We start from the raw sequence: 24,685 nt of genomic DNA, 5'->3' as shown, positions 1-24,685 counted from the left end.
CAACAGTAGGAGTAACGTAGCAGATACATAATCTAATTATAGTTTTTTTAAATACACATATGCTCTATTAGTAAACAAGATAGTACATGCATATTTTTCATGTCATTAGCGTTGAGCAACATATAAGTATATCTAATAACCAATTACATAGTTAATAAACGGGGACAATGAAGTGTAAGCGAATTCTGGAAGAATGAGAGGTCGCTAACTTTACCTGAACTTAAACTCCATGAGATTGTTTCCAGTTTCATTAAATGATTTTTACATCACATCAAAAAATGAGTAGCTTTGTATGTGGCCTTACTTACGTTAAGCGCGTACGTTTGACATTTTGTTTCGATCGAAATACGACGACTATAAGTACACGCTGTGGTGAATACGAGTTTTTATTATCGGAATGTTGAGTATCACTTTTTAATTATCATTATTTCTCCCTATGATCAACCTTGAAAAGGTTTTCTAGAGAAAAACCAACATCCATCATACTGTTTTGCCATCTTAGGTTAGAATTGCATATACCATGTTTTACTACTGGGATCTGGAATCTGATGTTGGTTTAGATTAGATAGGGGAAATCACGGCATTACGAGTTGTATAGTATACTTCGAACTTTGATGCTCATACGTATTAAAGTCCTTTCTGTGTCTTGCGGAGAAAGAAGAATGCTGCGCAAATAGGCAGGGTAAATAATCTGTTATGAGAGAAAACGTAAACTGTGAGCATTCGACGAATTATATGTTAAACATTGTTGCACTCTAAACAAACAATAATTAATAGTTTAAACTCATTTATCTCGCGCGTAGAGCGAGTATCCGCACACAATATAACCGTACTGCTACAATTGCGTTTACGAAATAATTGTAAACTTAACATATTAGCAACTCTTGGTAAGTCATAAACTTATCAAAAGTTTCTAATATGTTACTGTAATATTATAATATACCAAAGGTAATGAAGTATAATGTAACGTTTTGTTATGATAATCCTGCTTGGTATGTGACTTTTTGTTTGAGCATCCTTTTTGCATATTGCAATTGGTAAGCTTGTAGCGAGAATCGAATCAAACGTTTGACGTCTATAGTTATTTTGACCTCCACTCGGCGCTTAAGACAGCTGCTTACGAATAATGTATCTGTTAGCTGATTTCTATTTTACCAAACGTTTTAAGCAGTTTTATGATTCATCTTTCTCGTTAGGCACTGCAATTCTAGGGTGTCTATAGGATACGACTTTAGGACCGCTGATGTCATTTATACCACTTCCCTATAAAATGTGGTACTTTACTACACACAGAAGACGTAGATGATATGAAGTTCCGCGGAATCATACAAAAGCTAGAGAAAATGAATCTGCTCCGGTCAGCTTTGGGTAGTACTGAAAGGTAAATGGCTTTCTTTCATTTCCAGCTTTGCATCAAAGAGTCTTCTGATATATTTTGGCTACAACATTGACTCATTTGATAATTTATTGCTGTTATGATCGAAAGAGGATCGAGAAAAATTAGGAAATAACTAAACCAGTTTAGGAGTAGCCTAGACTTTATATAAGTCTATATAGAGTTATCTTCAAACCGATTCTAACTATGTTCAATGTACAGGACCTAATGTTGCGTAAATTATTTATCAAATACTTCAAATCTATCGTAACAAATACTTGAACCTCAGAATTGTACATCGCAGAACGGTTGCCAAGAAAAACTTTTTGAGTGACGGTGAAAAAATCGCTGAATGATGAACTGAAATAAGTGCGTGTGGTTATAACAATTATAATATATATAGAAGTTAGCTAGACTTCTAGGATACAGTGTCCGGGACCCACGAGTTATCTGGCAATAAAGCAAACGGAATGTGTTTGCTATAAATAAAAAAATTACTAACAATGACAAACATTATGCTTCCAGCTGTCAGAAGTCGTCACATGTTAAGGATTTAAGGATTCAGCGGTCTGCTAGCTATCACAAAATACTTTTTTTTGAAAGAGCTTTTAGACTATTTCGATACTAACGGGAGACCATTGAAGGCAGAAGTATCATTTCATTGGGATATTTCTTGTATTTTTGAGTCAGAAAATCGTTTAGATTGATATGCAATCAATCAAAATTCATCATATGTAAGAAATAAATACAAAATAGTGTGTAATTAAAGTTTAAATAGAATAATCTCAGCAGGAACAGTATACGCCATAAAAACACGCCGTACTTAATTAGATACTTAGTAATTAGAGTAGGCTAGTTTTGTTGGACTATTATATTGAAGGAATCAGTGCTTTCCGTGTACACTCTAGGATAATAACTGATATGGGCATACCATATATAATTTAGTGATACAAATAGGTAAACACAATTACGTGTATTTGTATCATACTTGCACAAGCGATGCACTTTTACAACTTCATCGAAGTGGAAATTTATGGAGGAGAATCGACGTTCAGTTGAATGAAAAGCTCGTACGTTTCGTTTATTAAAAATAAATAATTATGATAAACCTTTGAGGTATTCTAAGGTATTCGGTAGTATTATGCCAGCGGAAAGGCCGTATTTCTTTACCTATTCTTCGTAGCACTTCTACGAGCGCAGAACAGGTTCAAAATTCTTCGGTATCAGTTAAAGTGAAAGTTGCAAAGCGTTATGCCGAAAAATGTTCGATCTTCCGTTCTATCATATAGCAGTCCTTTACATCTTACTTTCACCTTCTTCTTGGTAAATGCACCAGGCGACTTTTCGTCTGCTGCTGCTGCTTCAGTGTGGACAAAATTACTCTCGACTATTGGCCTGCTGCCAACTAATGGCATATATATATTATACAGTGTAGCATGTTTAAATTGGGAATCTTTTATATGCACCGCTTTTAGGACTGTATCGAAACAAATAAGAATACATTAACGAAGATGTTCTGCGTCTACTCGAAATGCGATTTCTGATGCTAATTCAACGTAACTACGACTCACCGGGATTACATCTTCAGCTCGGTACCTAAAAAAACTGACCAGGGATTTTGAATATTTTACTCCTTTAATTCGGGAATTTTTGAGCTCATAAAGTCTAAGCTGTATTGCGGTTCGAATCGAATTTATTTTAAACGTTGCTGTAAATAAATGGCATTTGGTTTCTAGATGAAGCTAGAATATCACTGCTATTTCAACTGGGTTTCGAACATAATAATTATCAGACATTCTGAAGGTTTAATGGAATCTATGTTAAAAAATGAATTTTTAAAGAAGATTCTATTACGGATTCCGTTGCCATTTGGTGTCGCTTCTAAAGTTAACGTGATGGCGGTAGCTTACGAATTAGATGCGAAGAAACACGAATTAGAAGTATCAATAGAGATAAAAATTGAATCTGGTCATATATAAACGTCATAGACTCACGTGAAACGCAAGATTAGCGGCGTTTTATTTGATTTTTATCACTTACATTGTTACGTGTTAACAGTTGTCCTTTGTCCGTAATTTCGAGTTATGATTGATATCACGCATAGTATATCATTCTTGGGTTATAATTTTTCTATTTTTTTCTACCATGTATATGACTATGAAAAAGAAGGTAATTCATTTTATATATGCATATATATGTAAGCCTTGTTGATGTACGAAAAATAATGGTATCCGCATTTTTTTATTTCCCTTAATTTTGTTTCTTAGAGCTTTGACCTGTATTTACTCCATTTTGCAGGGCCTCGTCCAATAATTATCATTTATATGATCTAATAAATACGTTAGCATTTCAATAGCTACGCGTTGTATGTGAAGGATTGCCATACAGCTTTTGGAAATATACATGTGTGCATGCATATATGCTGCTAGCCCGAAAAGATCTCACACAGGCCGCAAGCAAATGTATTTGTCACGCATCAACGACCGCTTGTCCTGTCGCTGCTCAAAAGCGACTAACTTTAAGGGCGTTTCTTCGATGGTCAACCAGAGACCCTCTATTGCCGTTAGCTCGTTGTTCTCTCGAACCCTACCTTCCAGGCCCTCGCGCAATCTCAATTGTTAGTTAAAATAGTTACATCAAGCAGATTGTTATTATAATAATTATTATTATTATGCACGGGTCGTGCGTCGTCAGAAACCTCTTTTTTCCACCTTCTGTCGTTGATTCCGCTCGCGAAAATTGGGTAGCTTGCTGGCTAGTCGGAACCATCCATCTAGAAATGCCCCCAAGTATCGAAACTGTTTTAGTGTGTGTGCACTCTTTGCTAATGAGTTTGCTCGCGTCGCAGTCTCGGTAGTTACCAAAACCACCGACCGATCGACCGGGTGAAAGTGCAAGAGGAGAAAAGACAGAAAAAGGAGAAAAGAGGAGTAGGGGAAGGGAGAAGCGTAAACATATGCATTTCTTTGTCTCGATGCTTTGGAATTACTTCAGTATCACCCGCTGCACGCGACATGCAGATATATATTCGGGAAACATATACTCTCATGTTCCAAGGCATAAATGCAGATGTCGTCTAAATCATGCAAAAAATAAGCTCTGCTTTTTTAACTGTTATATCCTTTGCCAATATGCAAAAATGGTGTTGATATTGCTACTTGCGGCTATATAACATTATTGTGGTAGCATCATTAGTCAATGCAATTAATAAGCAAGTACTTAATGAATAAGCCGAGATAAAATATATGTACGCAGTCGACACTTTGCCAGCATTATTTGCACTATCACCTTTCAACATTTTGAAAACTCAATCTTACATCACCTTCAACACATACACAACGTTTTCATAGCCTTTTCTGGACCGTTTTTCGGTAGTTTTTCGCTTAGATGCTTTGAGGTCTTCCCTGGCTTTTTCTAAAGCTTAACCAACATTTCTCCCAACTTTCCTTTGCATAATTGCCATATTAAACGGTCCATCCCTTCATTTGCTGCTCACCTACGTCTTTCCCTCTGTTCCTTCATCCCGTTTTGGTTTCATTCAACGAATAGTTAGGGACCACTTATTGTGAAGCATTTTAACACTTTTCCATTTGGTACACAAAAGCTCTATCACGATTTACGTCTCGTGGATTCACACTATTTGATGTTACAACGCAGGTGGTCAAATGAATTCTTCCTTCTACACACATGTACTTTATGATTAATTTAGTGATATGCTTCAATAAGACGAAAGACATGAGGTGGAAAAAGCCTTGCGCCTATATACATCGAACAAGGTTGGCTTTAGAAAAAAACACGCCAAGGAGAAAGCGAGTTATGTAGAAATAGAGGATTTGGACAGAAAAGATTTGATTTCTGAGGAGCTTTTTGAGCACCTTTACTTAAAACGCGTGACCACCACTTAGAACTGATTGAATAGTTGTCATACTAGACTCTTTTGATTTTGATGTTCTTCTGTTTTATAATTCTATCGAACGCCGTCACATTTCACGTTCCCATCACTGTCTGGTCTGACCACGTTCTGTGCGTCGTAGGCGGCCATAATTTGAGTTAACGAGGCATTTACTGTTATTGGTAGTAGGCTTCTTATGTATCGATTGGGTTCCTACATCGAGTACCTTTTTAAGCCCGGTTTTTTTTTTAACAATCGACGACTAGCTATGTACTACAAAAAAAAAAAACAAGCAATCCGTACGTAACATGTAACGTATGTAAAAGCTTAACGGTATTTAAAGAGAATTAGAGTCCTAGAGCTCCTAGAAGTCGCTGTAAAACCAGACAAACGTATAGAGCTTACCTCATTTACAACTGTGAGATTTATTAGTACATCCTATGAGCTTACCACACGCAAGCGATTTGGCCATTGTTCAATTTTTTCATGGCACTTATTGATGCCGTTTATTGCGTCTGGATTTGTCAAACCTCCTTGCTCATCATTTTTTATTGCATGACAAGAATTATCTCTGGATGGCACCCATCTCACCTTAACAAGCATTCTGTGAAACATACGTGGGAACCCTTGATAGTCACAAATATTTTCTATTGCGCCATTCGAATAGCTTCCCTGACCATATTTTTATTCAAAATAGTAACAGTAGCTGCGAAATAAGTTTTCAGCAATTTGAATATGATTTTGAGATCAGACGCTTATAATATTACATATTTCATCCATTTTCTCCTAAGTACTGGGTAAATCTGTTCTCATATTATGCATTGCTTCGGATCTAGATTTTACAATCCGCTACTTCCGTGGCTACATAAATTTTTAAGGCATACGCACAGCCAAGATTTGAGCTCTGCCAAACTTGTTTTAGCATTTCAAAATTATTAATGCGGCGATTGACCTTAGGAGTAATTACCAGTCTTTATATGATTATCATACGCAAGTGTAGCACTAGCCACTGACAAAAGTATAACATTTATGCATTGCTTACTTACATACATATGCATTACTTATACGACGTATTAAACGTTTGCTCAACTTGATAACGCCTTAAATTCGCTAACTTATGTAGACGGCGCATCACCTCGTTATTTTTATTGTTTACAGGTAGAACACTTATGCAACATTCCTACACTTTACCTCTGTGTACATGCTTGACATTAGATCTATTCGATGCAGCGGCAAGCTCGTTAATCGGTTACCGTCCATCATGAACCTATACTTACACATACTACCACTGATTAATATGCCTAGACACCGCTGAAGACAGCGAACGTCCTCTCGTTACCACAGCCAGTTAAATAATGTGTCCATTAGGACGCTGATGGTACGAACAAAAGGAATCATCATAACACTTATTAGATTAGGCCCCGTAAGAGCTAGTAACCCGCATCTTGCTTACTCTCGTCCTATTTGAGTACCCATGTCTTTATGTATTATGGACGTTCATACATTCAAGAAACGAAGTCCATAGTTTTCATATTGACTACCTTTTTGGACTTCTATTTATACATCGCCAATGTGTCTTTTTTTACGATCTTTTTTAATACGAAGGTGAAGAAAAAGTGTCATATATGACAAGTACTTCCACAGCACAATGTCGTGCCTTTTCTTGCTTGAAGCATCTCTTTCTGTGTCGTTAATAGTAATAATATTAGATCATTTTCCTTCGGTGACCCCAAACAGATATTACTAGTTGTCAAATAAAGATAAAGCTTTCGGTGTGCGGGACTCGAGGCAGCGTCCCTTGGACTTCTTTAACCATAAGCTCTGCCGTCCAGGCTACAGCGTCGACATATTAATAGTCACTTCGCGCACTTAGTTTAAAATTTTCAAATCATTATCTAACTACAAATAATGTACATGCAATAGTATTTACGTGGAAAGATTTTATGTTTACTAAGGGATTTGCAACTAGCGATATATCAAACTAAACTTTAGGTCAGCACAAAATATACGGCATCATTTCACGTACGATTATAACCTTCCTGATATGTTCTACGTTCTTACCATATACAAAAGTTTCTGTTGCTCTCTGATTTATTAAGAACTCTATTCATACTATACTGTCCGGTTTAGGGATACATGCAAAGTTCAAAGGTCAAAAGTGCCAGGTAAGACTTCAGTTTGATAAGGCCATATTTACGCTACAAAGTACCTCCTGCCCTATTTCGCGTATCTAACGGTATATTATTCTTTCCTTCAAGCGTATATCCAACCCACTACTTCCGCATGCACTTATGCCTATTTTCGTTACAGCTATATTCATGTCCACTGGGTAGAAGCCATTCTAACATTTGTGCGATTCTGTTATTTATCCTCTGTTTTTACTACTGATTGAGTCCTCTTTGCTACTCATATTCCAACAAATCACATCCTTTATTAGAATGGCTACTTAGATATTGATGTCTAATGGCTAGTATATTAATACGTTAGTACTGCATTGACGATTTTCGCTAAACTAGCATTGCATCAGCCATTTGTCATTCTCACTTGGTTCCAGCGATATGCCATTTTTACTCTGGTTTCTCTCTATTACATCAAGTTGGGAGCAGTTACAATTCAGTACAATATTCCCTATGTTTTTGACAACATCACAATCAAAGGAATTATCATTGATCTTACTAATAATTGTTTTGTTTCTACTGTTTCATCTAGCTAACATTTATCGCCACGATTGTTTGAATATAAATTTTAACTATGATTTCATTAAAAATTTAACCAAGAGACTGGACAGCTATCTAGAAAGCGTATACGCCATTTCAATGGAGCAACATGGGTTCTGGATAGAACGCCCTACAAGTACGGCGTGCAGGATTCTGATATCCGATGTCAAGAGAGCACTGGCTACGCTACGCAATTTTGGGCTTGAAAGTAACTTTGGACTCCTCGCCCAAGAACATTATTATGCTCATGCCGACCAAGATGTCCGTATGAATGTGTTCAATCTTTATGGTGCGACCAAGGAGAACATAGTAACTATTAATAACGGAGTGACCAAACTCCTCTTTTGCACAGACAACTGGCCTTGCTCAAAGGGATAACCGAAACCCCTTTATTCTTGTGCTCCGTGATCAAATAAGAGGGCGCGGGAAATCAGTACACGTCATCTTGTATGCAGAGGACCTACTGACAGATAAATCAATCAGGTTCCAAATGCAGCAAATTCTATCTCAGCTCTACGCTCAGTCACAGATATGGCATTTACTGCAAGTCTGACCGAGATGGAGGCGATGAAGTTCAGGAGATAGGACAGCGGCCACTGACACTTTGTACCTCGCCAAATTACTTCCTGCCTATGTTAATCAGTTTCCGCACTTAAAATTGTTCTTCTTTGCGAAGAGCAAAATTTCACTGCGCTCGACACTGGAAGATGTAGGAAATTAAAGTTGGCTGCATGGTCTATCGAATCGCGTCATCGCTTATCCCTTGCGACTGCTCTCAGTTTGTTCGATTCCAAGGTAGCTTCGATCGCAACTTAGGATATACGCGCCATACGGGAAGATCTTCGAACAATTCAGTCGCATCAAAACCTCATTTTTCAAATTGCACTGGGACTATACATAGTGACCCAAAATGGTTTCGCGTATCTGCTAGCCGACTCACCACTGCTGTCTTGAAACTTACGTCAGCACTTTGTACTTCCAGCAACGAAAGGTTTCAAGATGAACTTTAAAGACTAGAAGTAAAAACTAGCGGAGATTAACAGGGATTAGCGGAGAGGAGCTAACCGACTAAACAGGTATGTCGTCATTTGTTTTGGCTAGTATAGGTTTCAGCATGGGGTCTGAAGAAAATAAGGTCTCCACGAGCCTGATTATACATGTAGGTGCTCCAGGTGGAGTTGGGGGTAATTATCGTAGATATCATGTCGCTCGTTGCCCCCTGGCACGTGTTTAGAACATTGGGTAAATCTTTTAAATTAACTTTATACATTTGATGAGACTTGCATAACCCAGAGTACAAAGTCTTGAATGGTTTCAACTGGTCCCATATACTTTCTTTGATATTGCGATATTATGTTGGTAAATGTGAATCAGTTAAATTTGATGGATTAAATAAATTTTACACTTCAGTACTCAGGTTAATGATTCTTATTTATCTTTGTGCATATTCACACGGTGAGGTATGGTTTGAAAAAGATTAATTATTTAAGAAATACGTGTCAGACTATACAAAATGTCTTGTGTGATGCTGAAAGGCCACTAGAACTTTTATTTTTATTCCTTCAACACCTCAAGCTAGGATGATAAACACATAAGAACGTTGAGATCCACTTACTTTGATGACCTACAATACATGAAGCTAGTGCAAATAAGATGTTGAAAAGAGATTTCCAAACAATTCAAGGACAATTTCGACCATAATGAAAAACGGGCCCCATTTACGTGGGACTGAACTTCGACCCGTTCATTTGCGAGTTTAGAAAAAAAGAATAAATATGACGTTGGCGCGTTTACCCTTCAAATATTTTTTCTTTAATGACTATGATTTCGCGTTTCTCTTCAATCTTAGAACCGAACGAAACATGTGCCATTCATCAACTAGTAGTAGCTTTTCTGTATTCGGTGCTCCAATGCGTATACTCGGGCAAGAGGAAACGAAATTTAGTGAATGTCTGCTGCTTGCAGGCTAAGAGCGTCGTTGACTACATCTGACATACAATGAACAGTAGTGTGTCTTAAATCTTCCTACTTATAGGGAGAACTTTTTGTGTTTATGCCGAAGACCGCAACGATGGATAGTTCCATCTAAACAGTGTGCCTGCCAAATATTATACTCCAGTGCATACACCAATAGGTTACTAGCGATCGGCACACGAAAGGGGCTATCATTACTATTCCAGAGCTTCAAAACTGTGCATCTTTTAGTAATTTCGCAAAACGTCGCAAAAAAAAATAGCGGGTGTACTTTTAAAGAAACTGTATAGTTTGTTAGAGTATTTTATCATAAGGTAATTGCATATATATAAAAACTTGTTTGTTCTGTAATGATCGCTCATTATAAATTAAGTGTCCATAGAGAAAAACACCGAAAAAGAATATTTGCCTATTCCAAGATAAATTATGCATTTTCGATAAATTATCTAAGGTCAGTCATGGTACGCTGTCCGATTGGCTGTAACCAAAATACTTTAAATGTATATTAATATTACTGCAAGAGAGTCAGTAATGGTTGTCAAAATGTGTAAAATGGGTGTTCCGGAAAATCGCTGTTGTCCATGGCAGAAAAACGTCGCTTTAAGATTACGACGTCGCTGAAGCCAGAAGCCCAAAGCAGTTAGCCACGCAGCGATGTACTCAGGAGGGGAATGCGAAATAAGTCCGAAGTGCTGATCGAGGGGAAAATAGAGCCAGCAGAGTTAGATTACGAACCTGATCATGAAACGGTGGCGGTAAAACCCCAACTAAAAGCGCATTGGTCAAGTGTGAACTGTACGCGGGTGGTTCCTGCGCTTTGAAGCTCAGTCTTCTTAAATCATGCATTTCTATTAAACACACAGCTGCTATTATTAATACTAAGTGGAACTCGAAACTTGCCCAGGAAACAGACGACAAATTGTGTATGCTAGCAAAGCGCCATACGTTTGATGCTAAATGGCGTAGTAAATCAAACCAGAAAGAAGAATTAAGCCTTAAGCACTAGAAAAGCGATTTAGATGTTTACGAGTGTATCTCACACAAAGATCACGGGAAAGTAAAGAATATATTCGTGTCGACATATTTGTATATTCCTCCTTTTACTACGGTTAATGTTGTTGTGTCCTTTTTAGGGAGTAAAGAAAATTGTTAGAATCATAAATATATTCTACGCAATATACTTTCTCTAACTTGCTTTTAAATATGCGGTTATTACGGGACGTTGCCATTAGCAAATAACACGCTTTTAGCGGCGTCGCTGCACCGATTGAACTTCAAAGAGGGTGTTGCAAACGAAATTAGTTTACCCTCTATTTAAAGAAACATTTGCTAGTTTACTGCTAGCTATTTTAGGATTATTAGGAAGTCGCCAAATAATATTTAAACGGACACTAAACATGTTTTTTTGGCCGAGAATAATTGCTCTAAAACCTTCCTTAAATAAACATATTTCGAAATCGTTTTATCGAGAATGTAACATCCTGTTGCCGACTGTTTGCATACATGGCTTTGCTAGGCATAAAAAGCTCACTCTTTAATTGTACTTCCTCAAATCCAAATATGAAGCAGAATAGGTTAAGAAAGCTGTGGTTCTAAAGCCTAATTGCGATACTATTCATTATTTAATCATTCTGCTCCCTCTTTTGTGTACATAGAGAGTAAAGAAGAATTCAGTAATGAATGTATAATAAATTAGTTAATTATACCGCCATAGTTTAGGACAATGATAACTTCAGCCTACATAAAAAAATTCTGGTTCCACGGATTACCTGATATTTACAGATTAAATTCAGTAATTCTAGTGTAGATTTTTATGATTTTAGTTGTAGATTTTTGAAAACGTATGTCATGGTTCGAGGGATAGTAGTTCAATGAGGCGTTGCTAAAATATGTCGAGCAATAACCCTACTTTCTGCGCCGCAGTAAAAAAAATTTAAATGACATGCCGGTATCTGTTGAGAGATTTTGCAGACGTAGTAGTGAGTACTGATTGTGTTCATTTTTCAGAAAACGCAGCAACTTTGGAGACTTGGCATGAGAGAAGATAGGGCACAAATAAGCATTTTCTAATAAGAACCTTAAGAAAACCATTAACTCGATTTCAGTAAAAAAAAGATAGAAACTAAGCTGCGCAACTTTATCGGGGCAGATAAAAATTAAATTTGAACAGCAAACCCAAATAAGCGAGAAACGCTTTATAAGTAGAAATTTTGGAATGTTACAGATAGATTTCTAGTTTCTAAAAAATAAATAATAATGGGCCGTTGATTGTAGCTCAGGTCACTATCAAAAACTATTAGCAGTAACAGGTTTCCCGATATGCTTCTATGTGAGTTGTTCATTTAACGGGACACAAATTAGCCAAAACAAGAACAGAGCTGCAGTTTCTTAGCTGGAGTAAGGTGGAGTAAGTTGGATTAGATCGTTATATGTATATTATTTAATTTAGTCAGCTCGTTTTCCATGTAAAATAATAACAAATGTAAATAATAAATTAAAAAGCGATATTTGAGCTTCGCGCTTATGGCTCATTGGAATCTTATGATTAGTAACATATTTTGCAAACCATTGTCAGCCTGGGAGCACAAATGAGTCCTAGCCTTACTAGAATCAACGGCAATGTAAATTCACTGAGTCAAACCATCTGGTACCTTTAAGGCTGCCTCTAAACTGTATCATTGCCACAACGCTTAGCAATAGTTTTATAGTTCATAGAAGCATTTACATAAGTGTTTGACGAAAGTTTGCTTGAAGCGGGATAAACTGTTTGAGTGCCTAAATACCTTGGCATTTTGGACTGTTTGAAAGCTATTGGTCGAAGGACAACTGGATATGAAGATTAGCTATTGAAAAATCGCGCTTGTTGCAGAGACTTTATGAGTTAGCTTCTCGAGTATTCTAGGCTTAAAGAAAACAAAATGCATTGCGTTTACCATCCATTACACACAGAAGATCTGCTTTCTATTGTGATTCAGTAATTACCAATAATCTCTAAAGCAGACCTGACAGGAAATGAAACCGACAGAGCCTTGTCTTCAGCTTAGGGTGGTTACTCAAACCGCAGTAGACGTATAAGGCAATGGGCCTGAACACGCCACGAAAAACAATTTCGCCAACAACACTATACGATTGTTTGTGGTTGGATTATAAGGGAGAACCTACGATGAGAGTGGAAACAAAATCATACTTCTTTTGGCCATACGAACTGAATAGTATGGAACATGCAACGATTGGGCCATCCGACCTTTAGTAGTTAGTGACATTGAGGAGACTCGCTGGTGCAATGCTTACTAATGTAATAATATAGCCTTAACTCGTAAGGCTCGATCACACACTCATTACACGCCTGATGGTGACAGCCAATGAATAATACTGCTACCTTGATATAAAGATCAAGAGTAACGAAGGATTAAATGGACGGCGAATATCGCGCGACGTATACATTGCTCTTCAAAATCGGGCGGCAAGTTCAGTCGATCATGATCTATCTGTTTAATATGTGATTCGAGTTCATTCTAATAAATTAAAAAACTGATAACGAATATCCGCCCAATATCATCTTTATGGGCAGGTTATTATGATTGAGCTGATAATGCTTTTTATAGTTTTAAATTTGTTAGTCAGAAGACAACTGCGTTGTTGTTCATAGTAGAAGCTGCAACAATATTTCATCACACTTTGCTATCTTGATTTAATATTAGTGTATAATTTGTTCTTTAATATGGTCAGCATTTAGTTTAACAGAACCTTTGGTTACTTTAAACAAATTCTACATGTGTACTAAATGTGGTGGTAAAAACATCCTTCAAACGACTTTTTGCCGTAGTCGCATCTTTTTTATTTAGATGGTTCGTTTGTATCTGCTCATCTAATTTATGTCATTACAGTGAATGTTTCTTCATATTCTTCATTATGTAAAGCAAATTAACCCTTCTCCATTTGTTCATTGTTCAGATCCACTCTTCTATATAGAAGGAAATCTCTTTTATACCAACAATAACCTTTTATTTCCTTCGTCTATTTTCCTTACGTACAGACCTAAAGATTAGTACTTATTCGTAAAACATCCAGACAATCCACATATTCAAATAACAGAATGGAGAGATTTAAGCAATGCAGATTATACCTGACCAACTAAGAATACAGTCAACCCCTAATATCATGCTGCGCCCATACAGGTTAGTAATGGTTGTAATAGTCGTTTACTGTGTCTCTAAGTGTAGAGACATGTATATACTGTCAAGCAATTCCTATTGGCTGACATAATGGGAGAAGCGTTGAGCAAGCAAAAAGCGCAGGAATGAGGATCAGACAATCATAGGGAATACAACCGAGGAAAACAAAGATTTAGGAAAACCGTTGAACAAAGAGCAAGACAAGTGATCAGTTTCTGTGATGATTTTTAAGTTCTCAAAAAGGAACAAGGGCAAATAGTGTCTATCTAGGGTCGGATAGGGATAACGAAAGGGCTATGTCAGATGGACCGTAGGGAATGATGTTACAGTGAAAAAATGTGGAAAAAGTGGACAGGACCAAGATAGTTGGAACGAAGTCGACAACGAAGACGGAAGAGCAAAAAAAAGCAAAAGAAAAATATAGCGTCTTCTTTAACGGATCTTTTTTGTTGCTGCTGTGCCTTTATATTTTTTGGTTGCAGATCGCGCTGTGATTGCAGCGCCTCCGACGGTCCTAGATACCAAGGAAGTAGGGTTTTTACAACTCAGCGAGCACTTGCGATGCAGCGGTCGGTACTAACAGAGCAATCGCGCTGAGTAGAAGCAATTCGCATTAGTTCGGTCGGAGACCTCTGAGGCAATTTAAATAATAAGAGGAAAGGAAGTAATGAAGAAAACAAACGCAAAGATAGGATCACTGGGAGAGAAGAGGAACTACAATCGAAATGGAACGAAACCATCGGCTGAACATCATTAGGTTGCGCTAAGCAGGCAATATGTGACGTTTAATGTATACCGCGTCAGATATACAAGCAATCAATATATATGGGTATCGTCACGTACACATAAGAAAGGTATATAGATGCCAGCCGCCAAAAACCGGAAAAAATAAAACGCTGCTCTAAATATACCTATAGAACATATATACAACTACAAAAAGTCGTTAAGGATGTAACTTTTAAAAAAATGCATACTTCAACATCAAAGATTCGCCATTTAGCAGAACTGTTATGTTCAAGCAAGATTCATCGGCTGTTTGAACTCGACCAGCTTATTATAATAGCCTTATTTATGGATCTTCACTTTGTCGTCTTCGCGAAACGCGGAAGATCGACGATTTAAAGGATTAGCAAATGTAAGTTCTGTCGTGGAATTGCGGCAACAGCATAACTTCTTGAAGGAGGCAATATTAAAAATACCCGAATATCTTATAATAGCGAAATAAATAAAATGTGATTAAAATGGCAGGAATTTATCGCATCGAGATTTCCTTCAGTTAAAAATAATCGGTTGCTGTTTATCAGAAAAGCGCATAAAGTCAATTTCATTTCCCAGAACCTAACCTTTTATTGATTTAGTTAATTTTAGGAAATGAACGGAAGGACTAATGAGCGATTACAATAATCAAAAAATACCTTGATCAACATTTGGCGATATTCGTCCTTAATTTAACTGTACTCATTTTTCTTCCAACTATGCACATAGTACGGACTAACAGTTTCATAACGAGAAACCACTAGATGTGAACTTCCGTAAAAGTTTTAGTTATTTATGATGCGTCGTAGCGCGCAATGTTACGTCTGATATAATAAGTTATCAAATCTTCCAACTTAGTGATATAAAATGAAAGTAAGTGCATTAACGGAATTATGGAGGAATAACGGAGCAATTATGTGCTCTACTGTTTTTTTTAAGCGTAAAAATACTGAGTCTGAAATCGTTGGAAACACTGGAAAACTTGAGCCTGTGGGATAGATTGCTTCTCCTAGAGTACATTTCTGACAAAATCTTTAATAAAATCTGGTTGCAAAAAAATCTCGAGTTTTGCAGACAACTTCTATAGCATTTCGCTGTGAAATTTTATTTTCAAGACCGTTTGATCATGCCAGTATTTCCCGTAATAGTCAAGTGTGGATCTACACTAAGATACAAAATCATTTTTATTTTAATAGCCAAGACTCTTTCTACTAGTACAACTGCACTAATGTGCTTACCGTTAGACTTATGCTACTCCGCTATCAAGGTTAAAACCTCACACGTTAAAAATAGCTCCTAATTTGTCCCATCATAGACTGCCTCACACCTTTGACCAGTTGGCTAACCAAGAACGATCTTGTGCGAGAAGTACACCCAACGCCATACATATATCGCATACTTGACCTCTTAATCACTGCTCTTCTCTCTTAAAGAAGAAGAAGGAGGAGGATCTGGTTTACCCAGGAGGAATCAAAGCAGCAAAGTGATAGAAGCAGAGATTACAGTAACAAAAGGATTCGTGGCTAAATTAAGCATAGACGGAAAAGGGATGGATGGGTAAGCTTCAATTCAAGCAAGTTGTCCGAAGCCACTACCACAACAAAACGCAGCACCAATAACAGCGGTAGGACCTTTCATAAGCAGTAGTAGGGCAACGTCGCAGCGGTTGTGGTAGTTGCGTTGGCGATATCAGCTACTACAGAAGGAGTTTTATAGTTAGCCATCGCTGTGTCAAGTCGAGTGGAAAAACATCGAATATGTAATATTAACCAGCCGTTGCTCGGTGCGGCCTATGACGGTTATTCAGTAATGGAACGCAGAGAACAACCGCTAGTCAGTTCACACGCGATCTCTATGCTTTTCGTCGTTTCCATGTTCGTATCTGGCAGAACTTTTTGACTTTTTCGTTCTCTATCCCTCTTGTCGAGAGACCTCTCAGCCCTGAACGGAAGTGACCTTATCGACGTCGAATCGCGCTGCGACTTCGCAAGCAATAAAAGCAGCGGGCGTGCGGGACGGACTATTAGTCCACTCTTTACTTCTTCCTCGTGAGTTCCCGCGTTTCAGCCCCACCCTCTTCAGCCGTTTGACGTTTACCATGACGTCCCCGCCGGTTCGCTGATTTGTTAGCTTCTCCTTCTCTGGCGCTTTCTGTGTGAATCGAAACCAGCTAAGTTTGAGCTTTTGTGTCTTCCCTAAAGGCTAGCCGACCTGTTTCGTAATGACATCATCATCGGCAACTGAAAGTCTGTGTCACAAGCACCAGCTGCGGCGCATCAATGTTGTCATTGTACTAAAATTGGTGGTTTTAACCAAAAACTAGTATCTTACTAAACCGTGCCATGGAAACTGATAGATGAGTCGCTATAAAAGACGTAATGCAAGTAATACATTTGAGCTAAGTATATCGTCCCCTCCATTTTAAAACGCATACCGGACAACATAGTTCACGATAGGGGCTAGGGAAAACTTTTGTGTAATGGCATATGACTATTTTCAAACAAAAATCTCACAAAGAAACTTATTTGTTAATCATATTACGTGCGTCGAAATATAGAGATACCCCAATACGTGACTACACTACGGAATGTAGATATTATTCTCAAAACTTTCTTTACAAATCAAACGTAAGTCGTTTGCAAACGATTCCTTGTTGACGCGATTTCAAAGCTGGATACCTGATTGGATTGCATATCGTATTAGGTTTTGCATTTGATCGCAACATTCAGTATTTGATCTATACCATAAAGTATACGGTATTCCATGCCATAATCAGAGCCTCAGTCGTCAGAGATACCGTAATGAAAAAAAACGAATGATGTAACATCTCATCGCGCATTCGCCTAGTTGTTTTTATTGCACATCCGATCCAAGGCCCAAGCAGGAACAGCAGAGTATTCCAAAGGCCGTTAAAATTGAAAGAAAACTGCATTTTAACCTGTAAGTACGCACAATAGTCACGTATTATGTTTATATATAGCTTTGAATAGTGTGATAAACATTTACTGATAAGCACTGAATTAAAGGATCACAAAAATATTAGAAATAACAATACTTTTACAGACATTGTGTGTTCGTAAAACTACTACCGTATAACACTGTAAAGGCTTTTTTTACTTTGTGTATCGTACAGTTCATCACGAACGTCACTAAAGGTCTTTTCAGTATATTCGTATAACAACAAAATATTCGGGACTGGTACCACAATAGCAAATTAGAATATATCAGAAGAATTTGTCACCGTCAGAATTATGTCGTCTTCAGAAGTTAAGTCAGAATTCTGACTTAACGTACATAAGACATCAGGACACGTTAGCATTGACCTCCGCCTTCGTACTTCGTACAGCTGAACATATTAGACTTTCGGAAATTGGAGAATCAGTCTCATTTCCATCCATTTGTGAAATAAAGCGGGCCTTTGTTTGACTGAGGTCTTATTTTCCACGCTGAGAACAAGTTAATTTCGATGGTGCCCGACAAATATTCAGTGGTCTATTAAGACTGGCCTAATGAAGCTCATGATTGTGTACCCTGGAATATCTCTAGCGAAATAACAACATGCTTTTGGTCTTGAATTGTGACTAAATCAATATTTGATATGCAGAAAAAACACTTATGCATAGACATCACACTCGTGCTCGTTAAAAGGATATATTCTGAGCGTCTATACGGTTCACCGAGAGTTAATGTTGTTTCTACGAAAGATCATCTGTTACCCTATGTCAGTCGGGTAAACCAATTTTGCTCTAGCTATTTAAATGCCAGCGATGACTTCGCTTTCTTTGATAATACATATTTAAACTAGAAGCGCTTCTGACATTTCTTGTTTTCTTATTTACTTAAAATTAAACTCACTTTAGTATAAACTGAGTACAAACTAATCAAGTGATAATATATATTCAATCTAGTAGATGAGGTATTGCTATCACAGGAACAAAACTACTGGAGCGCTTCTATCGTATTTCCCCCAGAAAAATATGTTAAAATGTTTGAAAGTACTATAATGTAGTGTATATTGATGCATACATGGATGCAATGTATGCCAGTTATATTTACACTTCAAGTCTATTTTGAAAAAGTACAAAGTTCCACTGGATAGCTTTGGAATAAACTTAAGGGCATATGAATTTATGTTATTGCTTTCTGAGTTTTTATTTGGTCTTCTTGTTGCTTAAATATAAACTCACTTGAGCTTTTTTTTTAAGAATATAAGAGTTTTAGAAAAAGATGGGTTTTAGAGCATAAAAATGTATCTAGAAGTCATTACTTTTTCGTCAGTTTGGAACACTTTGGAAAAAAGATGCTCTGTAGCATCCCTCATCGACTATCGGACAGAGGAAAAAGACATACGCTAGATCCATCGAATTCAAATAAATACATTAAGATCTAGATGCAAAGATGGCTATTTACTTTATATTATTCGGTATATGATTATGTAGGCATTTTAAATATGCTTTAACCGTCCGTTCACAGTAATCACCGCCAAATGCCTTGAGAAGCGTTCCTTGAATACTTATATTATTCTGTAGCAGTTAGCGTTAGACTTAATATACGTATATAGCATTCTTAATAGACTATTCTAGATGGCACTTCCAACATCACACTAAACGCATGAGAGCTAAAAAAAAAAAAAAAAAAAACTCCATTTAAGCACATCTATATCGCATGGTAGAGCTCAAACTACCCGGTTTATGAATAAGCCTTGATGCTTGACCGAATGTGACTTAAATAGTTCTCGTAAATTTTTATCTATCTACCTTTGGAAATACCAGCTTTGCATATCATTACCTGTTTGAACTTATATTCGGGATCCTGGGGCATCAAAGCAAAAATTCAAGATAACGCGCGTTGCTTCATTCACTTCAACTTATCCCGGAATCATCTCTCTGTTAAAAAATGTTGGATAGCTCTAGATGAACACATTGTAAAGGACTTCGCATGCGTTTTTGTAGGTGCCACCAAACATAAAAAGGAAATGTTGCTATTGGTTATATATGGTGCAAATGCAATCCGTTACTGTTTGGCACCATAGAGCTAGTGAAGCAAAACCGCTTGAATAAATCACGCATGCAAGATCCGAAAAATGAGAAATTGATATCACATCAATAAGAGATGCTATAGCAATGGGTAAGAAACCTCAAATGTCCGATTAAAATATATGTGCAAGCGGTAAAAGCTATCGCATGTAGATCTTCACGGATGCAGGAGAATGAAAAAAAGAACCAAAATGTTGAAAGGTGAGGAAAAAGAGTCAGATGCTACGTTGGACGTCGACCTCGTACGATCTTTCATTCTCTTGATTGCGCTACTCCATTCCAGCTTTTCTGTCCTTATGTTTCTTTCTCAGTCGTCTTCGTTCTTTCTAAGCTTGCTAGTACTGAAAAACGGCTTATTCGAATCGCCAACGTCGTCGTCTCACCTTGGGCACAAACGTACACATGCACGCACTGGTTATATTGTGAGGGCCAACGGCATCGGTAAGGAAGTCTGCACAGCCCAAAAGAATTTCGACGATGTCCAAATCGCAAAGTGCAAAACTCAATTTGCGGATCAGAAGCCCACGAATGCAGACAGAGATCACGCTTCGATGAAGCTGTGGGGTTTTGCACTATCCAGTGTCACTACATCACGCTGGTGCCAGGAACCGCAAAAGTCTGTAATTCCCTCCTTGCTCTCCAGTTGGCCCGTAAGTCTGATCCGTAACATACCGTAGAGAGACACTGTTTTGCGAAACCATATTGCCGAAACAACTCAATCAGCGGAAACAGTCCCAGCGAAAATTGTTACTCTGCGCTTGGATGACAGTACAGTGGTCATTTTTTTAGAACTAGGAAATTATTAATGAAGCAAGATTGGTAAACCAGCAACAAATACCTTCATGCCTATGACACATAGATAGCTGCTCACCCACATTAACCTATCACATCGTAGTGCCACGAATTTTTAAATAACAGCGTGGTAGACCAGTTAAACAAATCTCTCCCTTATTTCAGTATAAAGGTTTTGCACGCACTTTTTTTTAACTGTGTTTGAATAGCATGGATGTATTTATTTATGTATTTATGTAGAGGGCTTAATATTTTTTTCGCACTACACTTATTTGAATGGTAGGCCACAGTTCAAGGAACATCAGTTTATTTTGGTGATTATTTATTATTTATAAATTGTTTTAAATGCGAACGTATTGCAGTGCGATTAATTGAGTTTAGGAGATGCAATACGTAAAAAGTCTTTGGAATCAATGATAGAAGAATCACTCAAAATTGATTACGGTTTTAGTATAAAAGCAGCACGGGCTTTTATAAAAGACGAACATTTTCCCATACCGAACTGAAATGCTTGGTTGTGCAAGAATCGTTGTGCAAATGAGAATACACAAAAATCTCCATCTTTGCGTTTCTGCTTCTCTTGTTGCACTCTGCTCTAAAGGATAAGAGAGATTCAAGTTTAAATTGCTTAAAAATAGACTACTTCAATTGTTCTTTTTTTCAGACAGGAAGAACTACAGGGTTATATAAAATATTTGAAGTAACGTTGAAGCATATTTGCAATTTGGCGTCCGTTTGGTGACTGAATGAACTATATGCCCTAATAGATAAGACTTCGTTAAATAAATTTTGACTTGTCGATAAACACTTCACACAACAATACTAGCCTTGCATACAGCACTTCATTTGCAAATTCCTAACCTGAATTTTATTTTTATGACACACAATGGTCGGTTACTTCGCAGAATTATGAAAATGTAGTAACTAATCATCTTTTCTTGTTTTCCTAGCATCGTCTTTTACTTCAATACATGGTATATCGATGTTTTTTTTGACCCATTTTTCTAACCTGTTTTTTTCATTTTTTCATAAAAAGTGTTACTGATGCATTTCGAAAATTATCGAATACAAAGGTGTATATATAGGTTCTCGATTTTATTTTGCTCTTTTTGCTGCATACGCTTGCTATACTAAAATCGAATTGTTAGATCGTACGTATACGGTTGTGTTAGCACGTTGGTAGCAAACAAATCTCATCAACGTGAAGTCAACATTCATACACGCAGTTAGAGTAAGCGTTCCTTAAACTTAATTGTTTGCTAGCTACATGTATGACTATGCACAAGTCGGTCCACTATTCACATTTACTCAAATGACATAAGTTATTTGTAACATGTCGTTCTGTCAAATTGCTTTCTCTAGCTTTTGCTGTCATAGCTACCCTTAGATGAGCACCGAACCTCCAACTGGGGACAGGTCGACAGGTAACCAAAGGTAAAAAAAGGATGTCAACGGAACTGACGTCTGCAAGTTGGCAGAACGAAAGTATGTACGTGGAATGTTGGTTTTATGTTGCATTGTTATTATGCAGTTCTCTTTAGCCATCGGCGACCTAAACTAGCGAACAGAGCACTGTATTCTTCCGCTATGGCTTTGCCCTTTGTAATTCCATCAATGCTTTACGTCTTTGGTTTGTAGAAACCTTAGAGTAATTAGCTCAAACAACATCCGTATGACAACATGAGGATGACCCGCACGATAACGTAGATAATAGTCACGAAACGAAGCAATTAAGAAGTGCTACTGTTAGACACATAAAACCAAAAAAAGTGCGAACGTATTGCTTGTCTTTGCTTAAAACAATAATTAACGGAAATTTTATAAAAAATCAAGTATAATTAATTTGGACTTCTTTAAAGTCTATTACTTTTTGTATTCTATATTATCTTTTTCAGACTGTTGTCGAACATAGAGAAATTTCTTTTTTTAGAAAGTTTTTTCTTTTTTCAGAAAGAAAAGTTTTAGAAAGAAAAGAGGCCTATACACGGCTATTGCAGGAATATTTTAGCTTTTACGGTAGCAATTGGACTCCATTTTATTAAACACTTGGATAAGAATATTAATCTCATTGTTAAACAAGAAGTTGCAAATTGTGCAAAATAGAGAAAACACTTATGCACATAGACGTATCTACCAGGATATGAAAAAAAATAGGGTGTTATACAGGATACATTATACGTATTCAATGCAAAATGTAACAAAATCTATGCTTTTTATGTTCACTAAGCTGCCGATGACAGAAGAAAATGCTATCTTGTTACGTGCAATAGACAGAAAGCATATCGAGTAAATTAAATTACGCATAACGTAATCTGCCATGCTGTTGTTAAAAATATTAGTACAAATATAATTTGTATCTGCGTAAGTGTCCATATGCCGCTAGACGTGTCTGACTGACGGTGAACAAGAGAAGCAATCTAACGCGTAAGAAGTTAGCATGTACATTAAATGAATAAATTGCTCACAAAAGATGTAAGCAGTGACAGCATAAATAGCCAGAAGAACGCATGAAGGAGGTCAACGAGAATGAACAGCGTGACAGGAAGCAGACCCGGGACGTGCATGAGTATGAGAGATGGAAGTTGCTAAAAACTAGGGACAGAAACGAGATCATGTAGTGCAGAAGGACTAGAGGACTGCAAAGAGAGTGACATGAGATGATTTAACTGCAGGTGTCTGGAAGCAAACAAAAAGTTGGTAACGCACGGATCTAGCGCTTACGAGTTAGGCAGAACGCTAAAGCAAAGCGACAACGCAGACAGAAGCGGAAACAGCGAATAGAGGAAGTTATTATCATGCCTCGTTGTCAGCAGAAAGGAAAGTACGACTCAGTATTCGTACAGCGTTCTGACACTCAAACCTCTTACCCCGGGCTCCTTTTTATCTTCCGATAGACCCACTAGCCACCCCCAGCAACCCTAAGGATTGCGCGCGAATAACACAAAGATTTGTATACCCTTAAGATGGTGCTGAGGACGGCGGTGAAGACTGCAATAGCAGTGCTTCTGCAATACGAAGGGAATATAGAGGAAAAACTACAGCTATCGATACATTTCTGTAATGTAATATGTTGCTCTCCAACAACACGGAGACTGTAGTAAAAAAAAAAAAGGCGGAGAAGAAAAACTAATGTGTTAAAAGAGCTGCCTATGCTTCAACATGCTGATCGCTTCTCTAGTTACAACATGATGGCAATGACAAAGTAACACACGATATATATGCATACATAAGTGTAGAACGTATAAATTGGCAACGCTCGTGAACAACTTTTCTATTTAGTCGTTGCGTAAGTGATCGTATTATGATTATTATATGCAAGCAGACACTCATTTAACATGTAGAAACTGACACCCTTCACGCGAGTTGCATTCGCGCCTCTTATTATACGACATAGGCAAAGATTACTTTTTTAGTTGGTGTAATAGTTGTACATGTTATAACCCTCGTTTACAAAATAATACTTCTAAGAAATCTGTATAGTCCCTCTTTTCTGTTGTGGAATATCTCCCAAAACGTTGGCAACGACTTACTCCAATAAAGACGATACCATGAAAGGTATTATTTCTTTCCCACCCACTCTAAAGTGCCGCCAACAGCGCAGAATTTTGCAGATGTAGCGGCCACACCTTTATTTGCTTACGACTGTTAATAATTAAATGTGCTGGGGAAGACAGCATTCGAGTTGTGATACTTTAAGCTCGCTCGAACACCAATACGTATACGAACCACGTATAGATAACCTACAAGCTCACATTAGCATTTACTATGAGTCAGATAACGTACGCAACAATTTGTAATGTACCTAATGTACCTTCATTTTTTAGACTTTTGAGGTATCGCAGCATTGTATAGAAGTATCACAGTTGCGCTCACATGCATTTTCAGTTTGCTAAGCTCATTGTGACTCCTCGGTCCCTTCCGTACGAGTTCTTTGTGCAAGCGAAGTTACTGGCTATAACCAACCTCAT

General features: G+C 37.5%; 1 protein-coding gene and 1 long non-coding RNA gene across 6 annotated transcripts in view; one reads left to right on the top strand and one right to left on the bottom strand.

Annotated features, from left to right (window-relative positions):
• LOC147758082 (uncharacterized) overlaps window positions 1-19,025 on the top strand; it is a 53,025-nt gene extending 34,000 nt beyond the window's left edge. The window contains exon 2 of the long non-coding RNA XR_015321391.1: window positions 14,616-19,025. This is a non-coding gene — a long non-coding RNA (uncharacterized LOC147758082). The remainder of the gene's footprint in view (window positions 1-14,615) is intronic.
• The window catches only part of LOC111244349 (glutamate receptor ionotropic, kainate 2-like), a 321,397-nt gene that overhangs the window by 35,279 nt on the left and 261,433 nt on the right, over window positions 1-24,685 (bottom strand). The window lies entirely within an intron of this gene.

The sequence above is a fragment of the Varroa destructor genome, unplaced genomic scaffold (genome assembly GCF_002443255.2).
Source record: "Varroa destructor unplaced genomic scaffold, Vdes_3.0 BEIS01000002.1, whole genome shotgun sequence".
Classification (NCBI taxonomy): Eukaryota; Metazoa; Arthropoda; class Arachnida; order Mesostigmata; family Varroidae; genus Varroa; species Varroa destructor.
The sequence above is the reverse complement of the archived record's forward strand: the minus strand, read 5'-3'. Positions and strand labels throughout refer to the sequence as shown.